Raw genomic sequence first — 20,944 nt, 5'->3', positions numbered from 1 at the left:
ACCATATCAATCTTGCCTAGTGGTTACAGAGCTGGTTACTAGGCCCTGGAAGACCAGAGTTCAAATCCCCACTCAGCCACGAAGCACAACCATCATCTCTCAGCCTAACCTACCTCACAGGGTTCTTGTGAGGATAAAATGGGGAAGAAGAGGACCGTGAGCACCTTGGGAGGAAAATGCGGGATACATAAGTACCATATTTACTCAAGTCTAATGCACCATCGAATCTAATGCGCACCTCAGTTTTCAGAACCTAGAAACCAAAAAAAAAAGCATCTGCTGGTGAATGTAAGTGTGCCATCGAATCTAATGCTAGCAGCCATTCCCTCGTGTCTCAAAGCCAGAAACACCATTGAGTTAACTCTGGGTCACGGCACAGACGCAAGACAGAATGAGCGGAACTCAAAGTGACCCCCCCTCCCACTTACCTCCCCAATAGAGCTGCTTCTAAGACTGAAACAAAGACAGAGACGTAAAGGGGGGGGGGATTGGCTTAACTCTTCAACTCTTACAACAGGATGCCGGCAAGAGGGTGCCAGGTTCTGAGGCAGCAAATTGTCCCTGAACAGAGGCCAGAACTTCGGGACAACTTGCCAGGAGATGTCTGAACTCCTCTGGAAGAAGCAGGAGATTTGTGAAAGGGACACGGTCAGTTCCCCTTCAGAGCTCCTGTCCGTTATTCAGGAAAGCCGGAGAGGCTCGGTCTGCTTACCTCGTGTGCAGAGGTTCCTGTGCATTTGTGCGTTAAGTCAATGGCTCCAGATTCCCGAAAGAAATGTACTCTCTCGGGCAGTTGCTCCTCCTCTGCCCCTTCGGCTCTGTGCTCTCTGGCAGGGAACCAGCTGTGTGATTCACTGCAGATTGAATTGGGATGTGTCTGCAAGAGGAATGGATTCTCCACTCCCACCCCTTTCTCCTCTCTTCTCTTCTCTTCTCTCTCTCTCCCCCACCCTCCCTCTCTCTTTCTTAAACAGGAAGTGGGATAGCATGAGACAATGTCAAAGTAGCTGCAGAAGGGCTTTGGGCAATAAAAGGCACTTTTGCACAGACTTGCTCAGGGAGGAATTCTAGCTTTCTAAAAACCCTTTGGAGGGGAAAAAAATTGCTCTCAACAGTGCCTGCAAACACACTCACTGACTGTGGGGAGGAGAGAGACCAACGTGGAAAAGAGTAATCTAGTAAATCCCAATGTCATTTTGAAAAATGGGCAACACTACTGATACAATCTGCTGGTTTTAAAGAGGTTCAGAAATCCAGAGTCTGCATCCACAATAGTGATTTTATACACACACACACACACACACACACACACACACACACCTACCTTTAAAAATAACAGCACATGAGAATATTAGAATGATGTTGGATAGAAATTAAGTGGTTTCCAGCTGTAATGTCTTAAGGGAATATGAGAAACAGGCTTAGAAACAGGTTAAAATTTAATGGTAAGGATTTGCTGAACTAACAATTTGAATCGGAATACAAAAAAGGGAGGTATGAGGAGGTCCGGGAAACATGTTAAAAGAAAATGAGAAATGGAAAATCTGTAGGTTTTATTTTTTCTTCTTTTTAATTATTTTTATTTTTGTATTTTTGTTATTTTTTTTATCTTTTCTTTTCTTTTTATTGCTATTGTATTAAAAATCTTAATAAATATTCTATAAAAAATTAATAACAGCACATGAGTTAATTTCCTTCAGCTGAATTCCCCATGTTGAATGACAGATTGTAGGCCACTTGGAGCAGAGACTGCTTCCCTAGCACTCTGAAAGAAGCAGCTGTGCACATGCTATACAGTGGTGCCTCGCAAGACGAAATTAATTCGTTCCGCAAGTCTCTTCGTCTTGCGAGTTTTTCGTCTTGCGATGCACGGTTTTCCATAGGAATGCATTGAAAATCAATTAATGCGTTCCTATGGAAAACGCCTTCCCCCGACCTCTTCTGGCGGGCGGCATTTTAAAATCGCCCGGGACAGCGGAGGACTTCTCCGCTGTCCGGGGCGATTTAAAAGCCCCTGGGAAGGCAGGCAGGGGGGACAAAGGCTTTCTCGCCCCGCCGCTCGGCTTCGGGACATCGTTCCGATGCCGGGCGGCGGGGGGAGGCTTTCCCGCCCCGCCGCCGGGCTTCGGGACATCGTTCTGAAGCCGGGCGGCGGGGGGAGGCTTTCTCGCCCGGCCGCCCGGCTTCGGGACATCGTTCCGATGCCGGGCGGCTGGGGGAGGCTTTCTCGCCCGGCCGCCCGGCTTCGGGACATCGTTCCGATGCCGGGCGGCTGGGGGAGGCGTTCCTGCCCCACCGCCCGGCATCGGGACGATGCCCCGAAGCCGGGCGGCTGGGGGAGGCGTTCCTGCCCCACCGCCCGGCATCGGGATGATGCCCCGAAGCCGGGCGGCTGGGGGAGGCGTTCCTGCCCCACCGCCCGGCATCGGGACGATGCCCCGAAGCCGGGCGGCGGGGGGAGGCTTTCTCGCCCGGCCGCCCGGCTTCGGGACATCGTTCCGATGCCGGGCGGCTGGGGGAGGCGTTCCTGCCCCACCGCCCGGCATCGGGACGATGCCCCGAAGCCGGGCGGCTGGGGGAGGCGTTCCTGCCCCACCGCCCGGCATCGGGATGATGCCCCGAAGCCGGGCGGCTGGGGGAGGCGTTCCTGCCCCACCGCCCGGCATCGGGACGATGCCCCGAAGCCGGGCGGCGGGGGGAGGCTTTCCCGCCCGGCCGCCCGGCTTCGGGACATCGTTCCGATGCCGGGCGGCTGGGGGAGGCGTTCCTGCCCCACCGCCCGGCATCGGGACGATGCCCCGAAGCCGGGCGGCGGGGGGAGGCTTTCCCGCCCGGCCGCCCGGCTTCGGGACATCGTTCCGATGCCGGGCGGCTGGGGGAGGCGTTCCTGCCCCACCGCCCGGCATCGGGACGATGCCCCGATGCCGGGCGGCTGGGGGAGGCGTTCCTGCCCCACCGCCCGGCATCGGGACGATGCCCCGAAGCCGGGCGGCTGGGGGAGGCGTTCCTGCCCCACTTCCCGGCATCGGGACGATGCCCCGAAGCCGGGCGGCGGGGGGAGGCTTTCCCGCCCGGCCGCCCGGCTTCGGGACATCGTTCCGATGCCGGGCGGCTGGGGGAGGCGTTCCTGCCCCACCGCCCGGCATCGGGACGATGCCCCTAAGCCGGGCGGCGGGGGGAGGCTTTCCCGCCCGGCCGCCCGGCTTCGGGACATCGTTCCGATGCCGGGCGGCTGGGGGAGGCGTTCCTGCCCCACCGCCCGGCATCGGGACGATGCCCCGATGCCGGGCGGCGGGGGGAGGCTTCAAAAGCCGTCCGGGGGCTTTTAAATCGCCCCGGACAGTCCCGGGGTGATTTAAAAGCCCCCGGTTAGGCAGGCAGGGGGGGCAAAAGTCTTTGCCCCCCCTGCCTGCCTTCAAAAGCCGTCCGGGATAGCGGGAAGCGCTTCCCTGCTATCCCGGACCGCTTTTAAAATGCTGGCGGTGGGGAGCAAAGCCTTTCGCCCCCGCCGGCCTTCCTGGACCTCTTCTGAAGTCCGGAGGGGGGGGGAAGGCTTTGCTCCCCACCGCCAGCATTTAAAAAAAGGTCCCCGAGATTTCCCTATGGGCTTTCGTCTTGCGATGCAAGCCCATAGGGAAAATCGTCTAGCGAAGCGTCGCAAAAACCGAAAAACCCTTTCGTCTTGCGGGTTTTTCGTCTTGCGAGGCATTCGTCTTGCGGGGCACCACTGTATATCTGTAAGCATATTTTCCCCACCCCTTCAAAGACTTCTGGGCATTGTAGCTTACCCCTCACAGAGCTATAATTCCTACAGTCATACATCAGGTTAAATATGCTTCAGGCTGAGTGTTTTCAGGTTACGCTCCACAGCGACCCAGAAGTAACGGAACACGTAACTTCCGGGTTTCGCCGCTTGCACATGCGCAGACGCTCAAAATGACCTCACGTGCATGCGCGGAAGCGGCAAACCGCGACCCACGCACGCGCAGACGCAGGTTGCGTTCGCTTCAGGATGCGAACAGGGCTCTGGAACGGATCCCGTTCGCATCCAAAGGTACAACTGTAGCACCTTTAACAAACCACAGCACCCAGAATTCTTCTTCATAGTGTGTACTGTACACAGCCTGCAGAAGGCAAAACAACAACAACAAATAACCTTACCCTGAATGTTATACAGTGGTACCTTGGGTTACATACGCTTCAGGTTACATACACTTCAGGTTACAGACTCCGCTAACCCAGAAATAGTGCTTCAGGTTAAGAACTTTGCTTCAGGATGAGAACAGAAACCATGCTCCGGCGGTGCGGCAGCAGCGGGAGGCCCCATTAGCTAAAGTGGTGCTTCAGGTTAAGAACAGTTTCAGGTTAAGAATGGACCTCCAGAAGGAATTAAGTACTTAACCCGAGGTACCACTGTAACACTGTTTCCAGAAAACAAGTTTGAAAATCAGATTCCTTGAATTGTTTGTTAGCCGGGGCTGTAATCACATGAAGAGGGTTCTATGTGGGAACTCCCCTCCCCTCCAAGATATTCCAGGATGGCTCCTTGAAAGCTTAGCCTTCGTTTAATTTTTGTTAAGTCTCTACCTTGCTTTACTTGCAGAAATGTGGAAGGAAAAGGGTGCTTACTAAGGCACCAACATTTGGGACATTAAAATAGTATTGTACCACTTTGAATGGTCTTGGCTTCTTGCAAAAAATCCTGGGAAGCGTACTTTGATAAGGTTGCTGAAAGTTGATGGGAGACCCCTGTTCTCCAAATGCAGCTACAAATCTCAGAGTGGGTTTAATAGCCAATCCCTCTTCCCAGGGAACTCTGGGAATTGAAGCTCTCTGAGAGGTCTCCTAACAGCCATGACTTCCTGCAGAGTATCCTGGGAACTGTAGCTTGAACAAACCACAGTTCCCAAGATTCTCTGCAGGAAGCCACCATGGCTGTTTAAAGATGCTGCTTTAAATGTGTAGTGCATACAGGCTCAAAACAGCATTACCAAGTTCTCCAGAAGATCACTCTGCACTTTTTTCTTCCACGGCTTTGTGTGCAGAAAAGCACTGCTGGAAGGAAGATCAGGACAAGCAAAGGCCCATGAATGCTTGGGGAAGATAAGATAAAGGGAGTGCCATGATAGCTGCCTCCAAACATCTGACGGACTGTCATGCAGGAGCAGACTTGTTCTCTGTGGACTCTCCCAGCAGCTGGAAATTGCGGGGAAGAAGATCTTGGTGAAACGTTAGGAGGAACTTCCTAATGACACAAGCTAGTTGTGCAGTAGAACAGGCTGCCTCAGGGTTTAATGTGCAATGGGAACTGTGCCAGGATAATGAAGACAAGTGGTGTTTATGAGCGCTAACTGCAGCTTTCAGGGTTTGGGAACACAGGGCACCCAAGTTAGCTCATTGGTCCACCTAGCTTAGGACTGTCTGCACTGACTGGCAGCTGCTATCTAGGCTGTTGGGCAAGGGACACTCCCAGCCCTACCTAGGGATGCTGGGGATTCAGACTGGGACCTCCTGAATCTCCTGCTGGATGCAAAGGAATGTGGAATCCCCAAGGGAAGAAGGCTCAGAGCCTGGAAGCAGTGGCGTGTGGTCACTGGACTAAGAGGACTATGCTAACTCCCCAAATGTTTCCCTGATGCCTCCTTCCCAAATCCCAGGGAGGCGCGAAGCTCACGTGTGTGACGTCGCAACATTACACACATGACATCAACCCCCACGCCCCTTGTAAGCTAGCACCTCTGGCCCCAACTGTTCCCCTGTGGAATATTGCACCGCACGCCACTGCTGGGGGGAGTGGAACGACAATGAGGGGACAGAGGGAGAAAACTGGGAAGAGGGTGTGCGGGAAGCTGAGGAGGTAACAGGAGCTGGCAGAGAGATTCCAGAATCAGAGGTAGACGCTGAAGAAGGTTTGGAGGAGAGAGGCCATGAGGCAGAGATGAGTCAGGCTAGTGAAGAGTCACAAGCGTCTCTGCCTCCTGCCGCGACAAGCTCCCCTTCCCACTGTCTCCCAGAACCAGAAGAGGCATGAAAAGGGCGGAGTAGTGGCAGGCTGTATGTAGGCACAGTTTCTGATTGCTTGGGGGAAATCCCTGGAGAGGAGGGGACCTAGATGGCTGTGGGAAGGTGGGGACTTTCAGTCTCGGCAACTGATTCATGGGGCAAGAGCTAGCAGGGATGAGCTGCAATGTTCATTATGCCTGACACTCCACCAGGCCTGTGCAGGACGTGCTCTTGCTAATAAAGAGTTAACTTCAACTTTGAACAGTGTGATTTACTGCCAGCTCACTTCTTGACATCCTGCATGCAAAGCAGAGGATCTGCCACTGAGCTAAGGTCCAGGCAAGGAAAATTTCTAAAGCTGCTGCAAAGCACTGCAGCAACGGAACAAGGCAGAATTGAAAATGGAGTGGGGAACCTATAGCCCTCTGGATGGCGTCAGTCTCCAACTCCCATCAGCCCCAGCCAGCATGGCCAATATGCAGGAATGATGGGATCTGTGATCCCAAAACAGATGGAAGGTGGCAATTTCCCCATCCCCTGCTTAAAAACAAAGAAACAGAAAATTCCTCTGTTTGGGAAATAGGGAATCTGACTCGCTAATACAGTCTCTGCATGAATAAGCAACGTTTTTCAATCCTCTGCACCCTGGGCAGGACAGCATTTTCCACTGATGAAACTGTTGAGCCCTTTGCTTTCAAAGGAGACCTCATTACGCCAAGTAGAAGACGGTAACATCTTCTGAAAGGAAGAGGCGCTTGCAGATTCAAAATTTTGTTTGACGTGTTCAAAGGAGATAAGAAACTTTGATGCCCTTTGGTGTTATGCAACTGTCATACTTCTGAATTCGAAGCGAATGGAATAAGCTTTGCATCTGCATGACAAGCCAGGATGACATGGTGGATAGAAAGAATGAGGATCAGTGCAGGTAGCCAATGGGGCAACTGCAAGATGTTGTTGTTGTCAATTAACTCAACCTGAACCCAGGTTCTCTCTCTCTCTCTCTTTCTTTAAATATGTATTAAGTTAGCAAAAGCAGAACTAGGAACACGGTATTTGTGTTCTATACAGCTGCAATTGCATAATACTGTAGTTGTTATTACCTAGCAATGATCTTACGTGCTAATAGCAAACTTATTCTCTGAGTGTGGGATCTTATGCAGCTAAAAAGGTCCCTTCCATGTACAAGAAGGAGGAGATCAGCACACCCAGCTAAACTCAAAGCCTGCAGAAGTGCAGAAAAATCTTTAGGGGGAGAAAATCCCCCAAAGAGCCCATGAAGACTGAGTATGCTGACCGGTCACAGAATGACGGCTAGCTGGGGTGGGTGGCTGGGACAGTGGGACAGAAAACTAGGTGGAATGGAATGAAGTATCCTGAGAAAGGGAATGGAATGGCTGGCTGGCTGGCTGACATCCTGGACATTCTGCTACTGGTGACATTTGTCTTTATAAATCAGTCAGCTAAGGAAGAAGCCCAGCACACCTGACAAAACGGGCGCTACTCCAAGAAAGTCGATACCACAATAAATCTTATCTTTTCTGGTTTTGCTGCAATGGGCCAACATAGAAATCCCTCAGGCTCTGTCTTTCAGGCCACAAGCCTGTGAGGTTCCAGGGACTGGAAGAGAGAAATGGGCAGACTTGAGGTTTGTGGGAATCTAACTCAAAATCCATCAGACAGACATAGAAACAAGGCAATGGCTTGGGCACTGAAAGAAATGCAGAACAGGGAAGCACCACTTAAGACTACAAGTTCAAGGCTATACCGCTTAAATGGACATGGCTTTGCCTAAAAAATCCTGGGAACTGTATTTTGTTAAGAGTTGTTAGGAGTTCCCCTCATCTTAAAAAGTAGAGACATCACCCTGCCAACAAAGGTCCGTATAGTAAAAGCTATGGTTTTCCCAGTAGTGATGTATGGAAGTGAGAGCTGGACCATAAAGAAAGCTGATCGCCGAAGAATTGATGTTTTTGAATTCTGGTGCTGGAGGAGACTCTTGAGAGTCCCATGGACTGCAAGTAGATCAAACCTATCCATTCTGAAGGAAATCAGCCCTGAGTGCTCACTGGAAGGACAGATCCTGAAGCTGAGGCTCCAATACTTTAGCCACCTCATGAGAAGAGAAGACTCCCTGAAAAAGACCCTGATGTTGGGAAAGATGGAGGGCACAAGGAGAAGGGGACGACAGAGGACGAGATGGTTGGACAGTGTTCTTGAAGCTACCAGCATGAGTTTGACCAAACTGCGGGAGGCAGGGGAAGACAGGAGTGCCTGGCGTGCTCTGGTCCATGGGGTCACGAAGAGTCGGACATGACTAAACGACTAAACAACAACAACAAGGAGTTCCCCTCAGAGAGCTACAGTTCCCAGAGTTCCCTGGAAAGAAGGACTGGTTATGAAACCATTCAGAGGGAAAGACGGTGTGTCTCCTAAGCACTCTCAGCACCCCTAACAAACTACAGGTCCCAGAATTCTTTGGGGAAAGCTATGCCTGTTTAAAGTGGTTTCATAGTGCTTTAAATGGCTACTGTGGATGTGGCCTTAATCACTGCAACCCACAAAATGATGTGCATAAACAAATACAAATCCACATCCGAGTAACTATAGCCTAGAATATTTGCTAGAAGCTGAAAAGCCAATCCTTTAATCCTTACAGGTGAGGAACGCAAAAGAAAAGATATAAGCAATTGCAGTATGGCCTTAAATGGCAGGTAATTCTTTGTAGCTGCCTTTTGGTTTGCTGTTCTTAAAATTTGGGGGTATGGGTTCTTGGAGAAAACAATGGAAGGAAATGAATACAGTGTGAGATTGGCCACTGCCCAACTTTATAACTTCTAAGAAATAAAAAGAAAACTCATCATGGGTCACATTCACACCATACATTTAAAGCACAGGACTTTCTCCCCCTCCCCCCTAGAATTCTCGGCATAGTAGTTTACTTTCAACAGAACTACAATTCCCAGCACTCTTGACAAACTACAGATCCCATTATTCTTTAAGGGAAGCCATCTGCTCAACATTTCATTGGGGGGAAAGGATACGTCCCTTTTGCGTTATTGCAAAACAAGCACTTTTATAGTTAATAATATTTCTCATCTTTTGAGACATGTTAATTTGGTATTGCCACTCTGAGGCAAATGTATTTTATTTATTTATTTATTTTTGAAAATGTACGGTTTGGATGCAAGTTGTGAACCAGAATGTCAAACTTTGCAAGGTTATTTCCACCTCTGTGACGTTTGCAAAGTCAAATGTCTGCCTGGGAGGGAGCTGCTGACTTTCAGGGCATCACATTCACAGCTGAAACTTTCCCAGCATTAATTGGAGAGCACAGACTCCCCTCCTTTTTTTTTGCAAAGGAAAAGGACAAGGGGACGTCAAAAGAAGCAGGCCATGCGGATAAAGGGACTGCGTCAGCAACCCAATTCTCTGAGTTAATTGGACTTACAGAGATATCGAAGGTCCAACTTTGCGGTTCCAAGATTGGCTTAAGAATAAAGGACGTTCACAGGCAGAAAACAAACAGCACTACGGGTAAGTAGACAATGCTAGCCCTGCTCAAAGTAGGCACACTGAATTTAATAGACCTGGCGAACTTAGGTCCACTATTACCAATGGTCTACTCTGAGTAGTGATGGGTGGCTCTGCCAATTTGGGTTCTCTCAGATTTCCAGTCTGAAAATCAGTTTGTCACATTTCTGCAACAATTGCACATTTTTATTTTTTAGACAAATTATCATGAAAGTCCTTCAACGTTTTAGTGCAAATTTATCCACATAAACACATTTCTGCATGCAGCTTTGACTAATGTACATATTTTTGAAAAGTGGTTTTCCCTAACGTAATGCTGTGTTATTTTCACTAACATATTCAGATTCATGCATATGCTCCTCTAATGTTTGCATTTTTGCAAGCATTGGTTGGAGAACATTGCTGCAAGATTCCATGACTCAGAATTACACCGTTTCTTGAACATGCACCTATGCTACACATTTTGCCACACAGTACAAACACAAAACGAACTGTTAACACAACTGCTGTCCACGCAAGTCGGTTATGCGTGCTTCACAAGTGAAGAGTGAAGTTAAGGTTGCCATATGTCAAAAAGTGAAAATCCAGATTCTAGACTTCCAACATGGGTTGCAATACTTCTGGATTTTCCCAGCGATTTCCGCCCGAACACTGCTTCCAACTGCCATATTCCAGCTATGTCCAGGAATTCTGGGCGTATGGCAACCCTGCTTAAGCTCATTTCTAGTAAATAAGGCTAATCAAAGTAGCAAACAACCAATCAACAACAAAAAATCAGCAAATGATTGGGGTGGGGGAAACCCCTGAAATATTTCAAACACACATAGCAGCAACGGCACAAAATTTACTGTATTTTTCCGTGTATAAGACTATATTTCCCCCCCAAAAATTTAAGTTTAAAATTGGGGGTCGTCTTATACATGGAATGTTGCAATTAATTATTTCTTAATTTGGGGCACAAAAAATAGGGTTTGTCTTATTCATGGAAAAATACAGTACTCCAGCTGCCGAGTGGCGAGCTCTGTCAGTAGACCATGAAAGGACCCTTCCCCGTCCCAAAGCTGTCTCCTGAGCCACTAACCACTAAATTGGTCCTCAAATTCACAATCTCCCAGGACAGCCTTCCCTATTCTGGTGCCCTTCAGAGGTTTCGGACTACAAGAGAGCCAGTGTGGTGTAGTGGTTAGAGTGTTGGACCAGGGTTCAAATCCCCACTAGGCCATGAAGCTCACTGGGTGACCTTGGGACAGCCACTGCCTCTCAGAACCTACCTCACAGGGTTGTTGTGAATGAGGAGAGCAAGAACCATGCAGGCCACCTTGAGCTCCTGAAAGAAAAAGCTGGGATATACAGTGGTACCTCGGGTTAAGTACTTAATTCGTTCCAGAGGTCCGTTCTTAACCTGAAACTGTTCTTAACCTGAAGCACCACTTTAGCTAATGGGGCCTCCTGCTGCCGCCACCACACGATTTCTGTTCTCATCCAGAAGCAAAATTCTTAACCCAAGGTACTATTTCTGGGTTAGCGGAGTCTGTAACCTGAAGCGTCTGCAACCCAAGGTACCACTGTAAATGAAATACATACAATAATAAATACAACTTCTATCAGTCATTCTGGTTTTGGGACCAACAGGAGTTGTACTTTCAACACACCTGGAGAGCACCAGGTTGGGGAAGGCTGGTTTGGGGTTTCTTCCAGGTAGGAACTACCTGGATTCTTAGGGAAGGAGAAGCCATGATTGCTTGAAGTGGTATGATGATGCTTTAAATGCATAGTGTAGATGCGGCTTTAGTTTCAGAGAAACAGGGAGAGGGAGATAAGTTGCAGGTAGCTGGCTGAACCTATGGACAGCTCCCTTGTGTCAGTAATGAAGCCCTAGTGACTCTCAGCAGGTCTCAGTTTGGAAACAGAAACATTTCAGTTGCCCAGGTGACAGCGATGTAGATCCACAGCTGGCCTGCAGCAGCCCAGATACCACCACCTCTCCATTGCCCACAGGCTCCTGAATAGCTCTGTGAGTTTGCAGGTACATTTCACCCCAGGAGAGGAGGTAGCTACAAGCTCACACCCGGTCACCGCAAAGCGCAGTCTGTTTTCCTGCAATATCCTCTTGGGGAAAGTACACAGTCTGGGCCCACAATGGGAAGATTCTTTCATTGTCAAAAGAATGCAGCCAGATCTGAGGTCCCACCAAGACAAATCAAAGCCAAAATCTCTCTCCTCCTCCATCTCTTTGTCTTGTCCGCTTTTAAAAGCCCTCAGAAATCATCACCTACACTGGTACACCTAAAGAGACACACATTAGAGGCTTTCTCTTAGGCCGCAAGAACATCTGCCTGCAAGAACACCTTTATCCACAGAGCAAAGAACTTCTTCTTTTTCTTCTTTGGTGATCACTCGAGCCAAGTAAGATCTTCCATAAACACAGTTTTAGCAATGAGTCTGAAAGTAACAGTGTAGGCCAGTTCTGGATCCACATGTCCTTCCACAATGGGGACATTGGTTCCCGGTTGATAACGGTGTGGATTTGCCAAGCCAAACGTGCCTTCCTCTTAGCCCATTTCTCCCTTGCTTCCTGAGTTTGAGTGTCTTCAAAGCCCATGACACCTTTGGTCAAGGCTGTTCTCCAATTGGCGTGCTCACAGGCAAGTGTTTCCCAATTGTTGGTGTTTATATTACATTTTTTTAGATTTGCCTTCAGACAGTCTTTAAACCTCTTTTGTTGACCACCAGCATTACGCTTTCCATTTTTAAGTTCGGTATAGAGTAGTTGCTTTGGAAGACGATAACCAGGCATCCGCACAATATGACCAGTCCAACGAAGTTGATGTTGAACAATCATTGCCTCAACACTGGTGATCTTTGCTTCTTCCAGTACACTGGTATTAGTTTGCCTTGCTTCCCAAGTGATGTGTAAAAAATTTTGGAAACACCGTTGATGGAATCTTTCGAGGAGTTGGAGATGACGTTTATAAGTGGTCCATGTTTCACAAGCATACAATAAGGTTGGTGGTACAATAGATTTGTAAACAAGCATTTAGGTTTCCCTGTGAATGTCCCAGTCCTCAAAACTCTGCGCTACAATCAGGAGAAAGCTGCACTCACAGAACTCAGGCGATGCTGGATTTCAGCATCAATTTATCAGAGGCAGCTTTGTATGGTCTCCTGCCCAACCTTTTCCTGCACAGAACAGCCACCTGACCTTCATATAACCTTGAGCATGCAGCCTTCACAACAGGGCAAACATACCATTTAGGCTAGCCATTGCCATCCTAATGCAATCCAGATGTTGGGGGCTAGAAGTCCCAGCCAGTTGTAGATCCAAAACACCTGGAGGGTACCGTGTTGGCACAGGCTACTTTGGACCATTTGAAAGCAACAAAAATATACAGTCATACCTTGGAAGTTGAACAGAATCTGTTCCAGAAGTCTGACTTTCAAAATGTTCAGAAACCGAAGCACGGCTTCTGATTGGCTGCATGAAGCTCCTGCAACCAATCGGAAGCTGTGCAAGCCCCGTCAGATGTTTGGCTTCCAAAAGAACTTTCGAAAACCGGAACGCTCACTTCCGGGTTTCGATCGTTCAGGAGCTGATTTGTTCAGGAGTCAAGGTGTTCAATATCCAAGGTATGATTGTAATAATAATAATAATAATAATAATAATAATAATAATAATGCATTAAAATAAAGTAAATACACTTCCCATACCATTATTGAACCAATATTTTACAGCAACCAGTGTTTGAAATTGAGGGCAACTAAGAATTGAGGGAAATTTTAAAATGTATTAAAAAATACCTGAAGAAGTGTGCATGCACACGAAAGCTCATACCCAGAACAAACTTAATTGGTCTCTAATGCGCTACTTGACCATTTTTAATTTTTTTATTTCAGCTGTGTCAGACCAACACGGCTACCTACCTGAATCTGAAACTGAGGGGTGTGACTGCGACAATCATGAAGGGATCCTTCACTTCTGAATTTGCCACTACACTATTGGGCTCCGCCCACTGCTCCACCGTGCCAGTTCTAGTGGACACCAGCCACCTGTCCTCCAAAGTGGTTGGAGCAGAATGTACGTGTGGGAGAAGGCAGCCGTGAAATTTCTAGAGGGACTGAGCTAGTTTGCTTACATATCAGTGAATCCACAAAAACATTTTCACAGTGTATGTCGACACACAGAGATATATGCCCGTCAGACCGATTGGACAGGAGGTATTCAATCTCCTCCCATGTCATTCTGAAAGTCACCTAAAGGCCAAGTCTCCCTTGTCTAGACAGATGACCCAGATTTCTGTGTGCCGAGAATCTAAAGAGGTATTGATTTTACGCTGGGGGTATTCAGCACCTTCGGGGAGGGGAAAGAGAGAATGGGGTTGTTGTGGATTGATGAATCCTTTCTCCTTGCATGTGCAAAGATTGACAACTCATGTTCTAACACCTCAATTGTTGACAGGACATTTTTAGGCTCCATGTGCATCTCACACCCCAGCTAGACTTAAGGTGTGCAATTTTACATATTCAGAGCCCTGTGGACATGACTAACTTAGGTCCCTTAATTCAAATAGGTATACTCTGAGCAGATGCAACCCTTTTGTGAGCAGGGGGCGGGAACTGTGCATGTGCTGAACTGTCACAGAATTCTTCCCAATAACATAATTTACAATGCAGACATTTTCAGGACCACCAAGGACCAACAGCCCCAGTTTCAGGCAATAAGCCTGGGCTTTGGTAGGGTGTGTGTGTGTGTGTGTGTGTGTGTGTGGGGAAGCCGTCTATTTAAAGCACTATGACGCCACTTTAGACACTCATGACTGCTCCCCAAAGAATCCTGGGAACTGTACAGTGGTACCTCAGGTTACATACGCTTCAGGTTACAGACTCCGCTAACCCAGAAATAGTGCTTCAGGTTAAGAACTTTGCTTCAGGATGAGAACAGAAATTGTGCTCCAGCAGCGCGGCGGCAGCAGGAGGCCCCATTATCTAAAGTGGTGCTTCTGGTTAACGAATTAAGTACAGTGGTACCTCAGGTTAAGTGCTTATTTCGTTCCGGAGGTCCATACTTAACCTGAAACAGTTCCTAACCTGAAGCACCACTTTAGCTAATGGGGCTAATGGGGCCTCCTGCTGCTGCCGCGCCACCAGAGCATGATTTCTGTTCTCATCCTGAAGCAAAGTTCTTAACCCGAGGTACTATTTCTGGGTTATTGGATTCTGTAACCTGAAGCGTATGTAACCCGAGGTACCACTGTAGTCAGTTAAGGACACCAAGAGTTGTTAGGCTCTACCCTGAGTAATACATTCGATTTGCAATGCATTCAGGATCCAAGGTATGACTGTATATAGATATAGCTATAAAATCATAACAGAAAATACACAATATACCTGCTAGCCTGTTTAGTACACCAAATCCAATAACTCTGACTGTGTAGACAAAACAACTTTTAAAGCACATTCAAAGCACATTTTTCTCCTCAAAGAATTCTGGGCACTGTAGTTTATGCCTCACAGACTTACAATTCCCTGCAGATCCCAGAATTCTCTCTCTCTCTCTCTCTCTGTGTGTGTGTGTGTGTGTTTTGAATGTGTTTTAAAGGTATAGACTATAGACAAACCTATTTGTCCATGAAGAAGACCCGTTTCTTCTTCCCTTTCCACACAACATTCCTTGTGCTTTGTTTCTTCTGCGCCCTTCAGGGAATGTGGCTGGCTTTTTGAGTCTGGATGGGCCACCAACATCCTCCAACATAAACCACTAAACGACAGAAAGCCACCGCCATCACTCCCCCCACACACACTTTCCCATCTGGCCTTGCTTAGCGTCAGCCTTTCCATCAAGCACAGCCAAGAAAGCATTGCAGAAGCCAACATCAAAACAGAGAGAAAGAGGCAGCCACAAATCAAGCGAAGCCAGAAATCAAGCGATTAACCCACAGTCAACAACCCAAAGCCATACCCTGATATATTGATATATATAGTGGTCTATTTCACAGAGGACAGTCCTCTGTAAAGTACCTCTACCATCCAGGGTTAGAAACTCAGAGATATAAGCTAGGCGCCAAATGGCTCCTTAAACCAGGATTAGTCGCCAAGACAGAATGCCTAGTTGACATCTTGGGGCCAGACAGCTCAAAAGCCTTGTTTTTTTCCAGTATGACTTTTTGGTCCCTGAAATTTATTCTGATTGTGCAGATAGAATTCTACAGGATGCGTTGCTAGTGTGTGAAAACAGTTAAGATCCAAGCATCTCTAGGCATGCACCTCCAGAAGGAGATGTGAGGTGCTATCCTGGCACCCAGGCAGCTTCACTTGCTTGCAGGTGGGCAATAGCCAGGTGCAAAATGCGCTTGACAAATTTTGAACGCTGCCACCATCACTCCACACAGCAACCGCTCTGGACCTGGAATTCATAATCCGAGGCCCTTCTCTGTGTGTAGTCCCTGAGGAGGACAGTCTGGAGAGAGGCAACACTAGAGACCTTTTTAGTGGTGGCTCCCCGCCTGCAGAATGCTCTCCCCAGCGAAGCTCAACTGGCGCTGTCTTTATTTTTAGGAACCAGGAAAATATTGCCTTCTTTTACATAGGCTTTCAGCTACTTGTGGCCTCTTTTAGTGGGACAGGATCTGTTAAACCTGCCTTTTATTTGCACTGTTGTGCTGGGGGTGGGGTTATAGATTGTGTTTGCTGTAACTGGTTTGTAAAGGCACGTTGGTTCACTTTTGAGAGGAAAGCAGCTAACAGATACAAATAATAACACCATATTTTTGTAAGGGGGGAAACCAAACAGCAAGGAGGCGAGCAAGCAAGTGGCTTGGATGGCAGGCAGCCCAGGCGAGCTGCTGAGGAGGAACAACATTTAAAGGAAAGTAGACACTCCAGAGAGCAATTGGGAGGACTGCTTTCTGAAGTGTGCCACCCCAGTTGGGCATTTAAAGATCTGTGAGGGAAGGGGGTGGGAACAGCTGAGCGGGAGAGGAGTTTGGAGCAAGCCATGGGGTAGATTAGGACATGTTTAAAGTAGGGAGAATCCAGGAGGTAGGGGGTCGTTGAGTGAAGTAAGCAACAACAGCAACCCCTAGTAATATTAACAGCAAAGGATCCTGTTGTATTAAACAAGACTGCAAAATATTATCAACTAACAGTGCAAGCCTACATGTGCCTAGTTATTCACGTTCGGTGTGATTTCTCCTATTAAGTCCTACAGAATTGCAGCACTCTTGCCTCTTGCTTTCCCACCCTCAAAAAAAGAAACTCAGGTCAGATTTCAATAGATAATGTATCACACCCCAAATAAAACGTCATAAATTGGAATATTGTTGAACTCACCCTATAACCCAAAGCTTGCGAAATCCTATACAAGCTCCTGTCTATTTTCCATTGTAGATGTTTAGATGGAGGGATTTAGATTGGGGAAACCACAAAACGGAGGAAGGGGGAGAAAAAAGAATTAATCCTTTTTTTTTTCTCTCACAGTCACAGGTGCATTAAAAAAACTTTGTAAAAGCAGGAGTCATCCAACGAGAATTAAAGTCACATGGTATGGGCAACGAGGGATCACCTAACTTCCCCAAGCTTTCAAATTGTAAGGAAGCGTTGCAAGTTTGTTTCTAAAAATATTCTTACAATCATTCAGGGGCTTATTAATTAGAATCATAGAGTTGGAAGGGAATCATCCAGTCCGACCCACTGCCATGTAAGAATCTTTTGCCCAATATGGGGCTTGAACCCACGACCCTAAGGGCATGAACGGGGAACCGGTGGCCCTCCTAATACTGCTGGACTCCAACTCCCATCAGCCCCAGCCAAAATGACCCACGGGTGATGGGCGTTGCATCCATTAACACCAGAAGGGTCCTTGTTTTAAGAATTATTCATGGAAACAGAATGAGAACCTCAGGGATTCCATTGATTATAATTTCTTCTTTACCCTTCCCACTTTCTTTTTTAAACACATTTTAAAGCACATAGTTTTTTTACACATAGTTAAAGCACCTAGAAGGAATGCTGGTGGCGCTGTGGGTTAAACCACAGAGCCTAGGACTTGCCGATCAGAAGGTCAGCGGTTCAAATCCCCGCAACAGGGTGAGCTCCCATTGCTCAGTCCCTGCTCCTGCCAACCTAGCAGTTCGAAAGCACATCAAAGTGCAAGTAGATAAATAGGTACCACTCCAGCAGGAAGGTAAACGGCGTTTCCGTGCGCTGCTCTGGTTCTTCAGAAGTGGCTTAGTCATGCTGGCCACATGACCCGGAAGCTGTACGCCGGCTCCCTCGGCCAATAAAGCAAGATGAGCACCGCAACCCCAGAGTCAGTCATGACTGGACCTAATGGTCAGGGCTCCCTTTACCTTTTAAAGCACCTAGAACAGACTTCAGGTAGGGGCTGCTTAAACAAACGGACTCTCATGACACAGCTACTGCGCCCATTTTGCAGCTGGGGAACCAAGGCCTGAAGTATTCACCCAGCTGAACAGGGTTTGACCCCTGGGCCTTCCTCACCAATGTGCAAACATGGATGTCACTCAGAGTTTCATTTTAAAAAGAAAAGAAGTAGCAACCGCAGCTCCAAGTGAACCCTTCCAGGAGTTCATGCCCTCTCACCTGGAAGCCTATTGCCTCACTCCATAAAGCATTCGGAAGTGACTACAAGTCATGGCTTGGTGACTACCACATCGAGGGCTGACTTGCACATATGAATGAAGCAAGACAGGCAGAGCTGCTGCAATACTTCAGCCACGTTTTTTTTAAAAAAATAGGAGTCCATCCCATAGTCACACCCTCCAAGCTGCAAATTGGTCAGGCGATGGTCTGTAGATGAATGAAGTGAACTGCCTCCAAGCTTGTTAGCAGTGAAGGGGAAAGCATTCTGCATCTACTCAGAAACAACACACACACACATTCTTCAAGGTGTGCTCCATCCCTGGTACCAAAGATGCCCAAACACAACTGGCTGTCACTCTCCCCCAGCCCCTCCTCTCTTGCCAAGTCCACTCAAAAGCAGTTGTCAACACAGGGCATCCTTAGCCAGCAGCTCCATCTCTGCAAGATGGACAACCAGAGCCAGGCGGCCGTTCGCAGATGGTGTGCCTGTGTGTGCAGAACAGCTTTTCCCAAGATGGAGAAGCCGCATTAATTATTACATTATAATCCTCATTTTTTTAAAGTCAACATTCTTCGTCCTCCACTACAATCTGACATTTTAACCTCACCCTCCAAACCTGGGGAGAGGAGGAAGGGGGGAATATGTTGAATATCCCAAAGCTTGGTCCTCACCCGTGCCCCCTCACGCAAAACGCACCCCACAATAACAAGAACCCTGCTTTCCCTCCCTTGCACCCAAGGACAACGACCAGCCCTTGGGGTGGGGGGGATGCATGTGTGCATGTTTGGAAGGAGCCAAACAGCCTAGGATAGAATCCGTTGCCAAGGAAGGGCTGGCGCAGCAAACCTTTTCTGGGGGATGCTCAGATATTTTCCAATTGGGGGTGGATCTGCAGATCTCTCTCCCTCCCTCCCCCCCCCAGCTCCCAACCAGAAGCAGCCCCCTCCCCAACCCTCTGCATGCCTCCCCCCTCTCTCTCTTTCTACCCTCCAGCCCAGAAACTGCATCCCACCCCTCCATCCCCTCCTTTGTTGCTGTCTCAGCAAAGGCAGCCACCCTGAAGGAGGTCTCCCTTTTGAATCCCAGCCTCCCTCCTTCCTTCTGCGCCGGGTGGGCTTACCTCCTTTCTTCTGACCGTGCAAGCTTGCTTTTTCCTTTTTTCCGCCCCTTTTTTTTTTTGCAGAGGGAAGGATCCGGCCTCGGCGGGGCTGATCTTAGGCCGCCTGCTCCCTCAAACAGAAACAGCTGTAATAATCCTGGTGGCAGCAGCAGCAGCAGCACCAGCAGCAGCCAGCCACTCCCTTCGGATGCAGGCTCGCTGCATCCAAGTCACAAGGAGGAGAAACGGGGCGCGTGGACAAAAGGCGACGCCGGCGAGGACAGGGCGCCTGCTGCTGCTGCTGCGAAGGAGCGTCCGCGCCGCCTCCCTGCATGAGTCTCGGCTCCGCGGGGGGAGCAGCAAGAGGGGGCGGCCCAGCGGGCTCTGGCGGGTCCCCTGCGCGAGATGCGCGCAGAAGCAGAGCTCTCCTCCGCCGCTGCTGCTGCCTTCGCGCCGCTTTGCAGGCGAACAAAAGGGGAAGGAGCCGAGCGGGAGGCGGGAGGGGCGCTCCAGCTGTTTTCACCAAGGCAGGCGCACAAGGTTGGGTCTAGGCGCCGGCGCCGCCGTCTCTGCGTTTCTCGCGGGCCGGCGCTGCAGCGGAACTGAGGCGGGAGGGCGGGAAAAGGGCTCGGCGCGTCGTTTGGAGGGGGTGAAGCTCATTTTTGCATATTTTTTCCGCCAGCGAGATGTCTTAAAAATATGTTTTGGGGTGTGGGGAATTCAAACCTGCAGTTGTTTTTTTACGACTGGAGAAGATTTAGCTTTGTGTGTTGAAGATGCACCGAAACCGCTTTGGGGAAACCAAAGCACTTTAATTTTCCTTTCTGGAAATGTCAGGTAATGCTGAAGAAGAAGAAGAAGAAGAAGAAGAAGAAGAAGAAGAAGAAGAAGAAGAAGAAGAAGAAGAAGAAGTGGTCCAAATACTTGCTGATCACCTTTAATTATTTCTATGCACACACATGTAACTTTCCAAGCAAAGCTAAATTATATTAATTTATATCTTTATTCAAAATACCTTTTGAATTCCCAAGTCACGTTGCAACTTTTTAGGACCCCTCATTTTTGGAGGTTGAAAGTGGACGAATTCAACATGCCCTCCACACTGTGGATTTTATTTTATTTATTTTTTAACAGAGTGCAAAGTAGGGACAGGTTTGGGGAGCATGACCATAGACTTGGTTTGCCGCTGAGCCTTTAATGGTGAAGTTCTCTCAGGCCTGGAGCTTCAGAAGTCCTGCTGAAAGGCCAGTTACTGTACCTCTTGGAGAGGGTGTGTCTGCCTGTCTTACAACCACCCTGCAAGGCAGGTTAGGCAGAGAGAGAGGTCTCACCCAAATGGCTCAGTGGCTGAGTGGGGATTTGAACCCCTGTCTCACACCACTCTAACCATTACACCACACTGGCTCTCTTGGTCTTAGGTAAAGGTAAAGGGACCCCTCACCGTTAGGTCCAGTCGTGACGGACTCTGGGGTTGCGGCACTCATCTCGCTTTATTGGCCGAGGGAGCCGGCGTACAGCTTCTGGGTCATGTGGCCAGCATGACTAAGCCGCTTCTGGAGAACCAGAGCAGTGCACGGAAATGCTGTTTACCTTCCCGCCGGAGTGGTACCTATTTATCTACTTGCACTTTGACGTGCTTTCAAACTGCTAGGTTGGCAGGAACAGGGACTGAGCAACAGGAGGTCACCCCGTCGCGGGATTCGAACCGCCAA

General features: G+C 48.6%; 1 protein-coding gene and 1 long non-coding RNA gene across 5 annotated transcripts in view; both read right to left on the bottom strand.

Moving 5' to 3' along the window:
- The window catches only part of LOC309358059, a 60,524-nt gene extending 58,623 nt beyond the window's left edge, over window positions 1-1,901 (bottom strand). Inside the window, exon 1 of the long non-coding RNA XR_014163319.1 lies at window positions 1,796-1,901. This is a non-coding gene — a long non-coding RNA (uncharacterized lncRNA). The remainder of the gene's footprint in view (window positions 1-1,795) is intronic.
- Window positions 1-19,742, bottom strand: part of CLIP2 (CAP-Gly domain containing linker protein 2) — a 72,978-nt gene extending 53,236 nt beyond the window's left edge. The window contains exon 1 of one of the 4 annotated variants that reach the window (XR_014163235.1): window positions 19,254-19,742. The gene's annotated coding sequence lies outside the window, so the exon portion shown is untranslated. Of the gene's footprint in view, window positions 1-712; window positions 868-19,253 lie in introns of those variants that run through there. The other 3 variants (XM_081890252.1, XM_081890254.1, XM_081890253.1) reach the window with 3 other exon arrangements.
- Between the last annotated feature and the right edge of the window lie 1,202 nt (window positions 19,743-20,944).

Source organism: Podarcis melisellensis, assembly GCF_964234715.1.
Source record: "Podarcis melisellensis genome assembly, chromosome: 15".
Taxonomy (NCBI): domain Eukaryota; kingdom Metazoa; phylum Chordata; class Lepidosauria; order Squamata; family Lacertidae; genus Podarcis; species Podarcis melisellensis.
The sequence above is the reverse complement of the archived record's forward strand: the minus strand, read 5'-3'. Positions and strand labels throughout refer to the sequence as shown.